Source organism: Scyliorhinus canicula, chromosome 3 (genome assembly GCF_902713615.1).
Source record: "Scyliorhinus canicula chromosome 3, sScyCan1.1, whole genome shotgun sequence".
NCBI classification, from domain to species: domain Eukaryota; kingdom Metazoa; phylum Chordata; class Chondrichthyes; order Carcharhiniformes; family Scyliorhinidae; genus Scyliorhinus; species Scyliorhinus canicula.
Window position 1 is genome coordinate 210948589 of NC_052148.1, and position 13364 is coordinate 210961952.

Here is a 13364-nt window from a genome sequence, read left to right on the forward strand (position 1 = left end):
CTTTTTAGTTGAGATCCAGACTCAGGTTCACCCACACTTTGTCATTTTTGAAGGCCTTGAGTAGTTTCTCCCCAGTCGAGCCCACACTTGGAAATATTTTCAGCACTAGGGAGCTGAAATCGCCACGAGAATGGCTCAGCAGAGATCAGTGTGCCCTTTTGAAACTCTGAGTGAGTCTGAGAGTCCATCACACCACGTACACATGGACAATGCCACCCCCCCCCCCCCCCCACCCCCACAGTCATGGGCATTCCCCTCACCCCCAAGTGAGCACACCCCACTATGAGGTCGCTGTGGAACCCTCCATTTCAGGACCCTCCTTCACTCCCCCAACCTTTCTGAAGCTCCTTCATCCCCCTCTTCACCTGCTACACGTCACACACGGCCTTCATCCCTCCTTTCTTGGGCATGACCCCCCTCAAGCGCTGACCTTTGGCACCCTGGCACTTACAATCTGGCACCCAGGTAGTGCCCCTGGCAAGTTGCCAGCTGCAAGGTTGCCAGCTTGGCACTGACAGGGTGCCCATGAACTAGAGAGAGTGTTAGGGTGGTGCCCTGCCCAATCCCTGACCACTCAGGGAGCTCTAATTACCTCTGAGATCCCCAGACTTGCCATCGCACTGGTCTCTGCTTGTGAACACCAATACTAATCGGCGCCTGGATGAGGCCTCGCGCGTGCGGATGGTGACTCTGCCGTGCCAGGAAAACATGCCCTCAAGTAGGCCACGCCTATTTAAATGAACCAAATGGCTCATTTAAATACCTTTATCTGGATCTCACCCAGTGGGGGCGTGACCCAGACTGCCCCGAGCGCTGCGAGTCTGGTGACTTGTGTGGGGTTTCATGCCTGCTGCAAAGCCCGATTTGGGCCTCTCCAGCAATGCACCCAGATCAGAGCCTGGCGCAATGCTGGGGGAAAAATCACAGCCATTGTAGTCTCAGTTAAATCTGTTTATTAAAGCGAGCAGTGACAGTGTTCCGATTGGAAAAGTAAGTGGCCATTCAATTAATGTGGTTTCCAGGTTGTTACATTTGATAACTGGCAAGCTTTCAAGTGAAGGAACATCATTGTAAAAGTGGAAAAATGTTCAGATGCATTAGAAAAAAATATTCACTGAATAAATTGCTATTCTGCTGTGTTTAATATTGAAAGGCTAGCCCAGTGTATGATCCAGGGCTAATTGTTCAAACTATCTCCCTACCTTTTATTCATTCATTCAGGAGAGTTCAAGCCATTTGGCTGTCTGAAAGCTTTGTCAGCTTTTGGCAGCCTCCAAAGGCAGTAATGGATTCTGCACTGCAGAAATTCAGAAAACTATTGTAGGGAAAGTGAGTTTGATGGCTTTGCTACCATTCAAAGCACTAATCGATTCTTTAGGGTTTGTTTACACAACTTACCTGGGGAATATGAGTTTGATGCCTTCACCAGATTTATGAGTTTCTGAAGAGGCCAATGGTTTTTCATGACTCTGTTGCACTTTGATGTTGCATTTGAGACTGTTGAACTCTAATTCCTCATTACATGCCACTTGCACCAATAAACACAGATTTTGGTGATGCTGTTCCTTTGTTCTTCCCACAAGAGTAGTATCATCTGCGATACAGATGCACCCTGCCACAGTTCAGGTAATGTGGTCCATGTGAGCTTCAAAGAGATTCTGGATACCAGGTAGCCCTAAAGGAAGTTGTTGAAAACAGTATTCTCTGAATGGAGTACAAAATATAGTAAGCTCTTGGGACCTCTCCGCACGATATACTGACCAGTAACCATATTTGGCAAGAAGCTTTGAGAAGAATTTTGCACCTGTACATCTCAGATTGAATTCTTCTAATGCTGGTATTTTGTAAGGACAGTGTTTCAAAGCTGCCTTTAAATGTCTCAATGATTCATCCTTTTTCATGACTCATTTAATTGAGCTCCACTAAACTGTGTGTCTCGTACCCTTCAAATGTTTTGCCTTTCTCCATTTTGTTTGTTTGACCTTGAATTTGTCTTTATGTGGATGCTGCACTTACATTTTGGTCATTTGACAGACTTGCACTATCCTGCAAATGGGGATGGGACAATTGGGCGCGGCCGTTTTGGCGCGGCCGTTTGGACGCAGCCGTTTGGGCGCCATAGGACAATTGGGCGCAGCCAATTTGGCGCGGCCGTTTGGGCACAGACGACAGAAAACCTTAAATTAGTTCATTTAGTTTAGTTCATTTGGTGATTATGAGCAAGGCTCCTCAAGTACTCAAATTTTCAAATTTAAGAACACTTTCATGTATTCTTTTATCTTTATTGTAAATTAAAAACCTTAAATTAGTTCTTTTAGTTAAAAACCTTAAATTAGTTCATTTAGTTAAAAACCTTAAATTAGTTCATTTAGTTAAAAACTAAAGTTAAAAAACCTTTAGTTTAGTTCATTTGGTAATTGTTCATTTAGTTAAAAACTAAAGTTAAAAAACCTTTAGTTTAGTTCATTTGGTAATTATGAGCAAGGCTCCTCAAGTACTCGTTAGCATCCATGTTTTCAAATTTAAGAACAGTTTCATGTATTCTTTTATCTGCATCTCTATACTTTTTTAGTTTTTGTGGCGGTTCATGGCCGGCTAGTAACCTTTCATAATATGCATCTCTACCTTTCTGTACTTTACGCAGGCCATCAATTAGTTTCCATATGGTGGGATGATGCATGCCAAGTTCATATTTCAATCGACGGTGGGCTGCCTCCGCATTATTGTTTGTGCGGTCTTCCCCGTTTAATGTTCTCTGATAAAGGTTCCAAATCTCAGGGCGAAATAAAGGTGTTCGTCTACCATTTCCTCGTCTGTTCAGACGACCAACATATGTATCTTCAAACCAGTTCAGTAAATCTTGAAGTTCTTGCGGCAGTTGGGTCGCTAAAGCATCCAGATATTCATCGATTTTGTTCAAAGGGACAAAGGCAATGGCAATAATCATTTTAGCTTTAAACGCGAAATCTGGATCAGTGTTATACAAACTACGGAACCCCATACTAGCTAGATGTTTTTGCATATTTTGAGCTAAATGAAAAAAACATCCTTTTATTTGAACATCAGGGAATATGTCTTTCATAGCACTGTGCGCAGCTTGTTCATAATCACAGACGATTGAACTGGGTTTCAAGTTGGGTTCGATTTCTTTCAATAATGCGAACATTCTCGTATATGTGGTGCGTTGCTTGTTGGGCAAAAGAGTATAAACCGTAGGAGTAACTCCTCCGTGTTTTTTTACCATAATTACATATATCTGAGAAAAGAGGCTGGGAGCAATACTGAATGTGCCATCTGCAAACCACATATCAGATGTCAATAAGTGCTGTAGCCAGCTCTGTCTTCCGAAGATTAATATCCGGTCGTGACCTGGTCCGCTATCACAAAGTAAAAATTTTTCTTCCACTCCTGGTTGAGGGATATATATCCTGTAGCATTCTGGCACAATCAATTGTTGTAAATCACTTGGATTGGTGGGGGGGTTCAATACATAATTACGCTTTCTGCTTATCATTCTCCTCAAAGCAGATATATTAGGAATGGCTGGTAGACTAGCTTGGGATATGTCTGTCAAACATTCATTAACAACTACAGTCGGTGCCTCAAGGGTTTCCTGTGCTCTCTTTTTTATTTTAGTTTTCACGAGTGCAACCTCTACTTGTGCAGCAGAAGCATCATGCGAATGGCTGTTCAGCTGCCTCACCATGTTTGCAGCTTTAGTATGGAGACGTGCTTTGCACCGGTTTTTTTGCTCACAACGCCAAAATTTCACTTTGCTGTCACCTTTGCTTGTTTTGTCAAAGACGTAAAGGAATCCGTTATGAACAAATTTTTCTTTACCACGTTTCGTTGATACTGCCTCAGCCATCATATGGGTATGCGAATTGGTTTAGTTACAAAATATATAAAAAGATGGTGATAGAACGCACCAGCACCCAACTCAACGCACCCGCACCAGCAGCCAACTCAACCGAGGCTAATTCACAAATAAAGAAATGTTATTTTGGTGCCAAAACGTCAATAATGCCAATATATAACGCCAATATATAAACAGATTGTGATAGAACGCACCAGCACCCAACTCAACGCACCCGCACCAGCCAACTCACCTGAGGCTAATAATAAAGAAATGTTATTTTGGCGCCAAAACGTCCGGCGCCAAAACAGCCGGCGTCAAAACGGGTTGGCGCCAAAACGGCCGCGCCAAAACGGCCGCGCCCAAATGGCTGCGCCAAAAAGTACCTAACCCCCTGCAAATGTAGTGTTGCAGCTCCCATGAAAACTGCTAATTTTGTCAAACATCCTGGATATATTGATAGTACTAGTTTCTGAGGTTGTTCTGCCTTTTAATGTCTGACTGATTCTATGGATTGCTGCTGGTAGACCTACAATTGCTGAGCCTTCAGGTTCCACAATGTAGAATATCTGTGATACCCCAGGAGGATTGCTTGTACTTGCATTCCAGGACTATGGATTCTGCACATGGAATTAGTGAATCATTGCACACTGAAAGTTTCACACCAGTAATTTTCACCATGGCCTTCCACGTCTATGGATATGCGTTTTTTTTAGAATTAACAGTATTAGCATGTTAACACTTACTGATCTCTACCAATAACAAGCGATTGCCAAATCTCTTTGCACAGATAATTTGAATCTTGTCAAGCATTTTGGATGGTGTGGTGACATCTATAATTTCCGTGTGATTGATAGTGTGAAACGTGTGTTCTTCATGCACATCATCATCATTTTCTGGTTTGTCCATCACCTCATATATGTGTTTCTGATGGGATACCAGATTGTCATTCTTATTGCTTGGAAAGTACCCATTTTATATGGTCTTTTTGGATCAGTGCATGGCTCATTGAAGCTGCATCAACTATTCCTCCAGAGCATTGTTTTTCAAACTTTTTTTTCCCGGAGACCCATTTTTACCAACCAGTCAACCTTCTGGACCCATGCCAGCTGACCTTCGCGACCCACCATTTTCTCCTACCTTTAATGGAAGAGGTGAGCTTGCTTGGTCCTCATTTACTTGTTTGCTGCTGACAAAATGGAGGGTTCATAACCATGCTGAAAACACTTGGCGTCACTTGGTGCATGACCTGCTCTCTGCCTCGCTTCAGGCAGGAAGATTAGAATTAATTTTATAAAAAATCTTCTCCTGCGTCAGCGTGCTGACATCAGGAGGAGGCGGTGCTTCTCACGTAGTTCTGTGCATGCGCACTGATGAGCAGGCACGTATGCGCCGTGCACCCGCATTGTTTTATAGGGTCGCGGCCGTCATTTTCAAAACTGCTCGCAGCCGGCATTGTTAAAAGCCGGCTGCTGCGGCTGCTGTGCGCGAATTTGCGTGATCGGGATCGCCATGACAGACGGCTCCACAATCCTCCTGACACCCTCTCATGAGCCACCCGTGGGATGCGAGCCCCACTTTGAAAATGCCTGCTCAAGAGCACTTCCACTATCAATGGCCCTTTCTGCCACATGCCTTGCAGAATTAATGTAAATCTGGGCATTTCCTTGAGGCATGTAGAAGTCCATAAATTCCACATGTCTTGCTAGGTTTGGGAGTTCTAGTGGATGCCGCAACAATTGGGGTTGTACATAGAGTCAGTAACCTTTGTCGACCTGCAAGGATCGCTTTGTATTTTCATCCACACTGGAGATGCTATACATTTTGGCTATATTGATGTTTTTGAAATATTTCATTAGGAGTGGATACAATCATAAACTCAACAACATTGGCCCGTAACTTCTTGCCTGCAGTGGGAAGCCATAGGCCACCTTTTGAAAGAGAAATCTGCTGACTTACCTTGGCTCCGATGATGCGTCCAATCTTCCTTACCTTTCGGCAGCCTGGAGCCTCCAGCGTCCCGGTCTTCACAGGCTCCAGCACCGTGCAGGAGGAGTGCAGCCCCACGCCCTAATGGCACGGCCAGCTTGGCAACGCCTATTGAGATCAGGCCTTTAAGCAGAAACAACAAGCAACTATTTTAACAAATGCTTTAAAGGTATGTAGACGTTTTTTAACAGTTCTTTTTGCTCCTTCTTTTAAACAGGCATTACTATTGTTGTTGATTCTTTTAAAGTATTTTTTTTTTTCAATTTTTATAACTAAAGGTGATTATTTGTAAGTGAACATAGGTTTGGCTATTCGTTTTAAGTCTGAGAAACTATTTAAATCTGCACTTTATCATTACAAATTTTATGTGTGGGATGCTTAAAAATGTTGGTATGTTTTAATTTAGATTATGGTCATAAGATTTTAAAAGCGCCCCAGAGCTTTTTGCTGTCACTGTCCTTTCACCATCTGATTTATTTTTGAGTAGTGTTTACAGAATCACTGCAGTGCAGAAGAAAGTCCTTCATCCTATGCTCCCGCCCTATCCCCATAACCCCACCTGATCTTTGGACACTATGGGGCACTTAGCAAGGCCAATCCACCTAACCTGCACGGCTTTGAACTGTGTGAGCAAACCGAAGCATCCAATGGAAACGGGAATGGCATGATGGCACAGTGGTTAACACTGCTGTCTCACAGCACCAGAGACCCAGATTCATTTCCAGCCTTGGGTGTCTGCGTGGAGTTTGCATTTTCTCATGTGTCTGGGTGGGTTTCCTCTGGGTGTTCCAGCTTCCTGCCACAGTCCAAAGATGTGCAGGTTAGATGGACTGGCGATGCTAAATTGCTCCTTAGTGTCCAGGGTTGCTCAGGTTAGGTTTTGGGGTAAGGTGAGGAAGTGAACCCAGGTAGAGTACTCTTTCAGAGAGCTGGTGCAGACTTGATGGACTGAATGGCCTCCTTCTCAACTGCAGGAATTCTTTGGTTCTATTCCATGATTCTAGGAAACTGCAGACATAAGGAGTATGTACAAACACCCATGGTCCAAAATGAACACAAGTCCCTGGTGTTATGACGCAGCAGTGCTAACCAGTGTACCACCATGTTAAATATATGTCTACGTTGTTTACTTCAATTATCTTATTCATTTATAATATCTCAATTAAATGTTGTGTTCTGATGTTTCAATAAGACATTTATAGAAGCTTGTAAAGTTTAATGCAAAACATTTAATAACAAATTAATTTTATAAATACAAAACTTCAAAACCAGTTAACCTTTAACTTAACATTTAACTTTATTAGCTGAACAAGGACATCATGCTGCCTCAACTTTTACAAATTTCTTGCAATGAAATATATTTTATCACTTAAACACAATATTGGCCGGGGTTCTGCCTTCCGGGGACTAAGTCCTCACGCCAGCGGGAAAACCGACGCCGACTCTGGCTTCAACGGGCCCCCAAGGTGAGGAATTCTCACCTGTCTCGGGGGCTAGGTGGACTCGTAGGGGTTGGCGCCGTTCCAGCCGGTGCTGAAGGGACTGCGCAAGTTTGCGTATGCATGTAACGGCCGTCGTGATCTTGCGCATGTGTGGAACAGTCCGTCGTATTTTGGCGCATGCGCAGGGGGTTCTCTTCTCCGCGCCGGCCATGGCGGAGTCCTACAGGAGCCGGCGCAGAAGGAAGAAGCGCCCCATGGAACAGTCTCGCCCTCAGATTGGTGGGCCCCGATCGCAGGCCTCGATCGCGGGATCTCCCCATGCCCCACCGAGGACCGCCCACGCCGGTGGGACTGGCCAGAAACGGACGGCCGCTCAGCCGATCGGGGCCCGGAGAATCGCCGGGGGTGGCCCCCGACCGGCAGGCCATGAGTCCCGCCCCGCGCGAAAAACGGCGCCGGAGAATACAGCAGCCGGCATCGTGGCAGAAGGGCGGGATTCGTGCCGCCCCCTGGGGATTCTCCAACCTGGCAGGAGGGGAGGGAGGGAAGGGGCGAGGAGGAAGAGAGGGTTTTGACAATTATTAATTGACAAGCTCAATGTCCAAAAGTAGTAGCTGCTGAAGGGCAGTGTCCTGGCATACATCTCCTCTGACATAATTTTGGGATGTCTTTGGCAATACTTTCTTGAGGCTGGATGATTGATTTGCTGCAATACCTATCAGACAGATTGTTCACATTAGCTCACAGGAGGCTTGCATATATCAACTAAAGCATTACATTTTGTTAAAGCATTTGAAGTAATCACTGAGGCTTATAAGGGTGAACATTATATCAGAGATACTCGTGAACAACTCAGCTTAAAATACATTGCAAAATCCAAATGTATTTTAGCTCTGAATTAACTGGGAGGACAGGCGTGCTAACATTAGTGTCCTTGAAGGAATCAATACCATCAGTATCATCCAAAGCCAAATCTGCTGGGCCACCTATATGCTTAGGTTGTCAGAGTCACGACTGCCAAAGCAAATCTTCTTCATCCAGCTCAACGAAGGATCCTGAACAAGAGGAGGACAAAGGAAGCTCTTCAATGAAACCTTGTAGGCTTACCTCAAGAAATGGAACATGGACGTCATTGCCTAGGAGACTTTTGCTCAGAAGAGACCTAGGGCATGGAGGTGGAGTCATGGGGTGGGGCTATAGTCGGGGTTGTGGAGGTGTAGTCAGAGGGTAGGGGTGTAGTTGGGGGGGGGGGTGTGGGGTGGGGTGTAGTCGGGGAGAAAGGTTGGAATTGGTGGGGGATGGTGGATGTGTAGTCGGTGTGTGAGGGTTTTGTCAGAGGTTGTGATCGGAGGGGTGGGATGCAGTGAAGGGCTGGGGATGTAATAGGACTTGTCGAGTATAGTCGGGTGGTCCTATGAGTGGTCAGATGTAGTCAGGGAGATGGGGGCATGTAGTCAGGGAGGGGTGGGGCTGGTGGGGGGTGTAGTTGCCATAGGCTTCTGTGGAGTGTCCCAGAGGTAGGTTCGGTGTGGGGAGTCCTATGAGGGGTCAGTATAGTGCTAGACAATTGCCCAATGGTAGTTTGAACATCCCGGGAAATTGTCGTGCAATACTTAAATGGGACTTATGAAAGGGTGACCCCAGTGCTTCCTGAAGTAAACCCCCCCCTCCCTTACCCGCTGCCCGCCCCACCCATCCCATCCAACGACTGGACACTCTGGAACCTGGAAGATATGGACTGATATGTCAGCCTAAATTATCGGCGTGAACTTTCCCCAGAATCCAGGATTGTTCCACTTGTCCTCTGTAATTTCAGCAGAAGAGACCCCCAAACCTTGCTGCTTCTCTGGTTTCCATTGCTCTTCCATTGACATTACAGTGGACGGAAAAGTGAAAGGGTCCCAGGGGATCCTTGTATGCAAGTTGTGGACTTGGCTTTCCTACAACTTCCTGAAGCAGAGGCAAAAGTATCATCACTGAGTCAAGCTAACAACAGGTTTAAGTATGGGACAAAGTCATTGCCACACATAATAGGACAAGACAAATTATTTTACTTAATCATGCAATAATCTTTTTGCTGTACATGAATTTTAAAATGAAAATCGAGAAACAGGATGTATTCATTATATTTGAAATAATGCTTCGAGGAAATCTGAAGGGTGTGAAGATCTTTTTAGGTTCTGAAATTCACCTTAAACCAATGAGGAATGTGGCTGGGGAAAGAGCAGCGACTATATTTGGCTTTAAGTCTAACTGATGTCATTTACTGTGGTTTGTGATTTATATTTAAGTTTACAGGCTGCTAATCTGAATCATTGTACTCCGCGTAATGCAGTGATTACATTGATTTGGAACAAAACCTAGAAAGGTCAATAAATTACTAAATAGACACCAAAGGATTTACAACTAGTTCTCTGAACTTGTTTACACAGCATTTTTAAAACCACTGTTAATCTGGCAATTATGATGAAATTCAAATTTACTCCAGGAGTTTTGTTATTTTGGTATAACATGCATCCCAGACAACTTCAGAACCATTACACCTCTATCTTGCAAGCCATTTGTTAAATAATTAACAATTCACATTTCCTCAACCAATTTCTGTCAGGTCACGGGAAATATTTTGTTCTGTGCGTATGTTCGTGCTGAAGAAAGATTTATTTTCTGTTTGCAACCACTTGTACAGAACAACGACAATCAAACAACGCCAATCGCAGTAGGACCTGTCCATATATCGAACTACAACACTGTTTTTTTTACATCTTTTTCAGAAAATGTTGCTGCTGCAAAGCAAAAGAAAAAAGGTGGGGGGGGGGGGGCAGCAGGCACCCCCCCCCCCCCCCCCCCCCCCAGGAACCCTCTGGCTCCAGCGGACCCATCAATGAGATGAGCATGCTCCAGTGCAACCAGTGCCATCTTCTTGGCTGGCATGAGGGTGTTGCAGCCATCTGGGATGGACACTTACAACAAGAAACATGGATGTTTGCAAAGCCTGAAGGGAAATATGGGCAATAAGATTCAGGCAGACACAGGGCCTGCATGTATATTCGTGAGCAGAGAATCCAGACAGCATTGAAACCCTCAACCGGTTAGCATTTTAATGACCCATCTCCATAAGGCAAAGGACTGATACTCAGGAAATACAATTCCAGAAACATCGGCGCCACTCCCTTTACTCAGGAAGCATAAACAGCAAGGTCAATGACCGCTTAGGACACGCCCAGCCATCAAGGTACCAGCCCCTTTATTGGCTCAGATTGAAGGCAGTGATCAAGAACTGCCCAATTAATTGGGTCCAAACCTAAGGACCGCCCAAAAGAGGGCGAAACCCCCCCAAGGATAAAGAGAGGCACTGCCATGTGTTCAATCTCTTTAGGACCTGGCGCTCCGGCAACGTCCATCTCCAACTGCAGCACCATGACCAGAAGTAAGTCCAAGTTCAACGCTCGCTACCAGATGGATGAGCCGAGCTGAACAGCAGTTACTTCTCCAGATGCAGCAGATCCAGATTCGAACAAAGGTCAGCGTTCCTCTGACCTGAGCTGGGTGCTCGAAGTTAAGTACAGGTTGTCATAGTTGTTAGGTGTAGTTTAGCTCATAGTATTTATGTTACATGTATAAGTTAATCTTGTGTGTAAATAAAGTATTATTGAACTTGAACTAACTAACTGGTTGTTGGGTCTTTGATTGATATCCGGTTGAACCTTGTGGTGGTATCATTTAATACATGGCGACTCTGAAAGAAATATAATATTAATATCTAGACAAAAGAAGGGCAACCTCATTGACTGCCATATGTATAGTGAGTAAATATAGCAATAGTGTGTGGGGATTGGAGTGCCTATATGCAGTTCCTGCTTGTCATGCTCTCCAGTGCCGATCCTGACCCAGCGAATCACATGCTAGCGTTCATTGGAACTGCACGAGTTCCCCATGGTGAGTGTGCCAGTCCAATAGGATGTCCTGAATCGCTCCAGGACCAACGTTGTTTTCGAGGCCATAAAACTCACACGGTTCAGTCCCTCTGAAATGGAGAATCCGGCTTTCTTATCAATTCTATGCGGACAAGTGAATTATCATTGTGGATGTGTTGGGAATTGGGGGTTCAAATGAGATATCTCCAAATAACAGGCATAAAGATTGTGGGACAAGATTAACCTGCCCCTGTTCATTGTGTTCATTACAAGCAGTGACAATAAGCGATTTTCATTTCATTTCATTTTCATTCACCTCCAACTGTATAAGTGGCCGCCCTATGCCAGCGGTTCTGAAGGTGACAGTTGCCCTGAATTTTAATGGGGTCGGTGGGAGATCTCTGCAGTGTCGCAATCTGCTGCACACAGCTGTATCAAGCTGGCACACTGTTCCAAAGGGTCAACACTTTCCTTCACATCAGGACAGCCAGGTAGAGTGAGTCAGAGGTTTTGCGACAATTGCAGAACTTTCATGAATTTAGGGAGCTATAGACTGCACACATGTGTCCATCAAGGCACCACTGTATATAAGGTCAATCAGTTCAGCATCGATCTGTTAAGACCCGGTTGGCAACTACCGGGAGTGGTGCATTATAGCCTTGTAAATAAACCTAAGTTTCTTTGATACTATTCGGTTTAGACTCTCCATAACGTCATAAAAGAGCACTTCATTATCCTCCTGAATATGTCTCCCTTATTGTTGTCTGCTGCACACTGCACAACCTTGCGCTGTCAAGGGGGACCCGTTGGAGAATGAAGGAAGTGATCCTTCTCCACAGGCTGCAGAGGACGATCCCAGTGCCGGGTTTGAGGTGGTACCTGAGTAGCCCCAGGGTGAGGACCAAGATTCTGATGTGAGTCTGCTTATGGGAGGCAGGGAGACTAAGGAGGCCTTGATTTAGAGGACTTACAGTTTGGAATCCAAAGCAAGGAGTTAAGCTGCTAGTTAGGGAAACACAACATTGCTGATGAGGTATACCTGTCACCCTTCACTCATGTCTCTACCACTGAAATAAACATTGCAATCTTTCATATGTGTGACACACAACTCCCGGATCTCTTCCCTTTTGAGTTGCATCAAGCAGACTAAGGCCATTGTGCATAATGTAACATTTTAATAATGAAGGCAACAATATACATGCACCACTTCACATGTGTCAAAGAAACATTAATCATCTGTGAGACCTCAGTGCATGATCATTGTGACTTAAATTTCCACTTGTGTGTGCTACGCCCTGGTGCTCCTTGGCAGCTGGATCTGAGGCAGGTTACCGACTCTGATGCTCCATCCGCCTTGATGATCTCAGCGGTTGTCCACTGGTCGATGGAGCCTGTATAGCCCCATCTGGTGCCATGGCTGGGCACACCTCAGTCATCCTGGTCTCAACATATGTAACAATCATTGGAAGTGGGGCAGAGGAGCTGCTACCGTCATCAAGAACACCCTCAGAGGAGCTCCAGATGCATGGTGCAGCCTGTCCGCCAACCTGAGGTTGATTTGATCCATCCTGCTGGACATTCAACATCTGCTACATGTTGGGCCACTCCAGAGGCTCTGCCTTTGACATGGTCCGAGTCTTCAGCAATCTTCTGACTGCCTGTACCCTGGGCACTCTCTGCCTCTCTGCCAGCTCATCAGGCGAGTGTGATGTACCTTCACCACTGTACACTACCATCTGCTCCAATGTGCATATGCCCACCAATGTGCCTGTATCTGCGCAGATGTATGGTGCACAGGGAAGATGTGACTTGGGTGCATCTGGCAGGCCACCTCAGATGATGTGCCATCTGAAGGAGGAAGCAAAAATGTCACAATGTCGAAAATCATTATGAAGTCAGAGTGCATGCGGCCTGGCTGCTATTCAGAATGGACATCTAGCTGAGTGAATACATCTGCATGGACAGGCAATGGGGATAACGGGATTTTAAGGGCGGAATATCCGTTGCCCGTCGCCAATATGGACGGAGAATCCCTGGCCAGGATTCTCCAAGCATCTACGCCACAATCGTGCACGGCGCGGGGCAGAGAATGGGGCGTCAGACCCACGATCGGGTCCGACACCTTCCCATGATTCTACGAGGACTGGAGAAGCGCCACCAATT

General features: G+C 45.4%; 1 long non-coding RNA gene across 8 annotated transcripts in view; it reads right to left on the reverse strand.

Annotated features, from left to right (window-relative positions):
• Positions 1-13364, reverse strand: part of LOC119963272 — a 70850-nt gene that overhangs the window by 11601 nt on the left and 45885 nt on the right. For 3 of the 8 annotated variants that reach the window (XR_005460063.1, XR_005460065.1, XR_005460060.1), the window contains exon 4: positions 5816-5968. This is a non-coding gene — a long non-coding RNA (uncharacterized LOC119963272). Of the gene's footprint in view, positions 1-294; positions 1676-5815; positions 5969-13364 lie in introns of those variants that run through there. The other 5 variants (XR_005460064.1, XR_005460062.1, XR_005460066.1 and 2 more) reach the window with 4 other exon arrangements.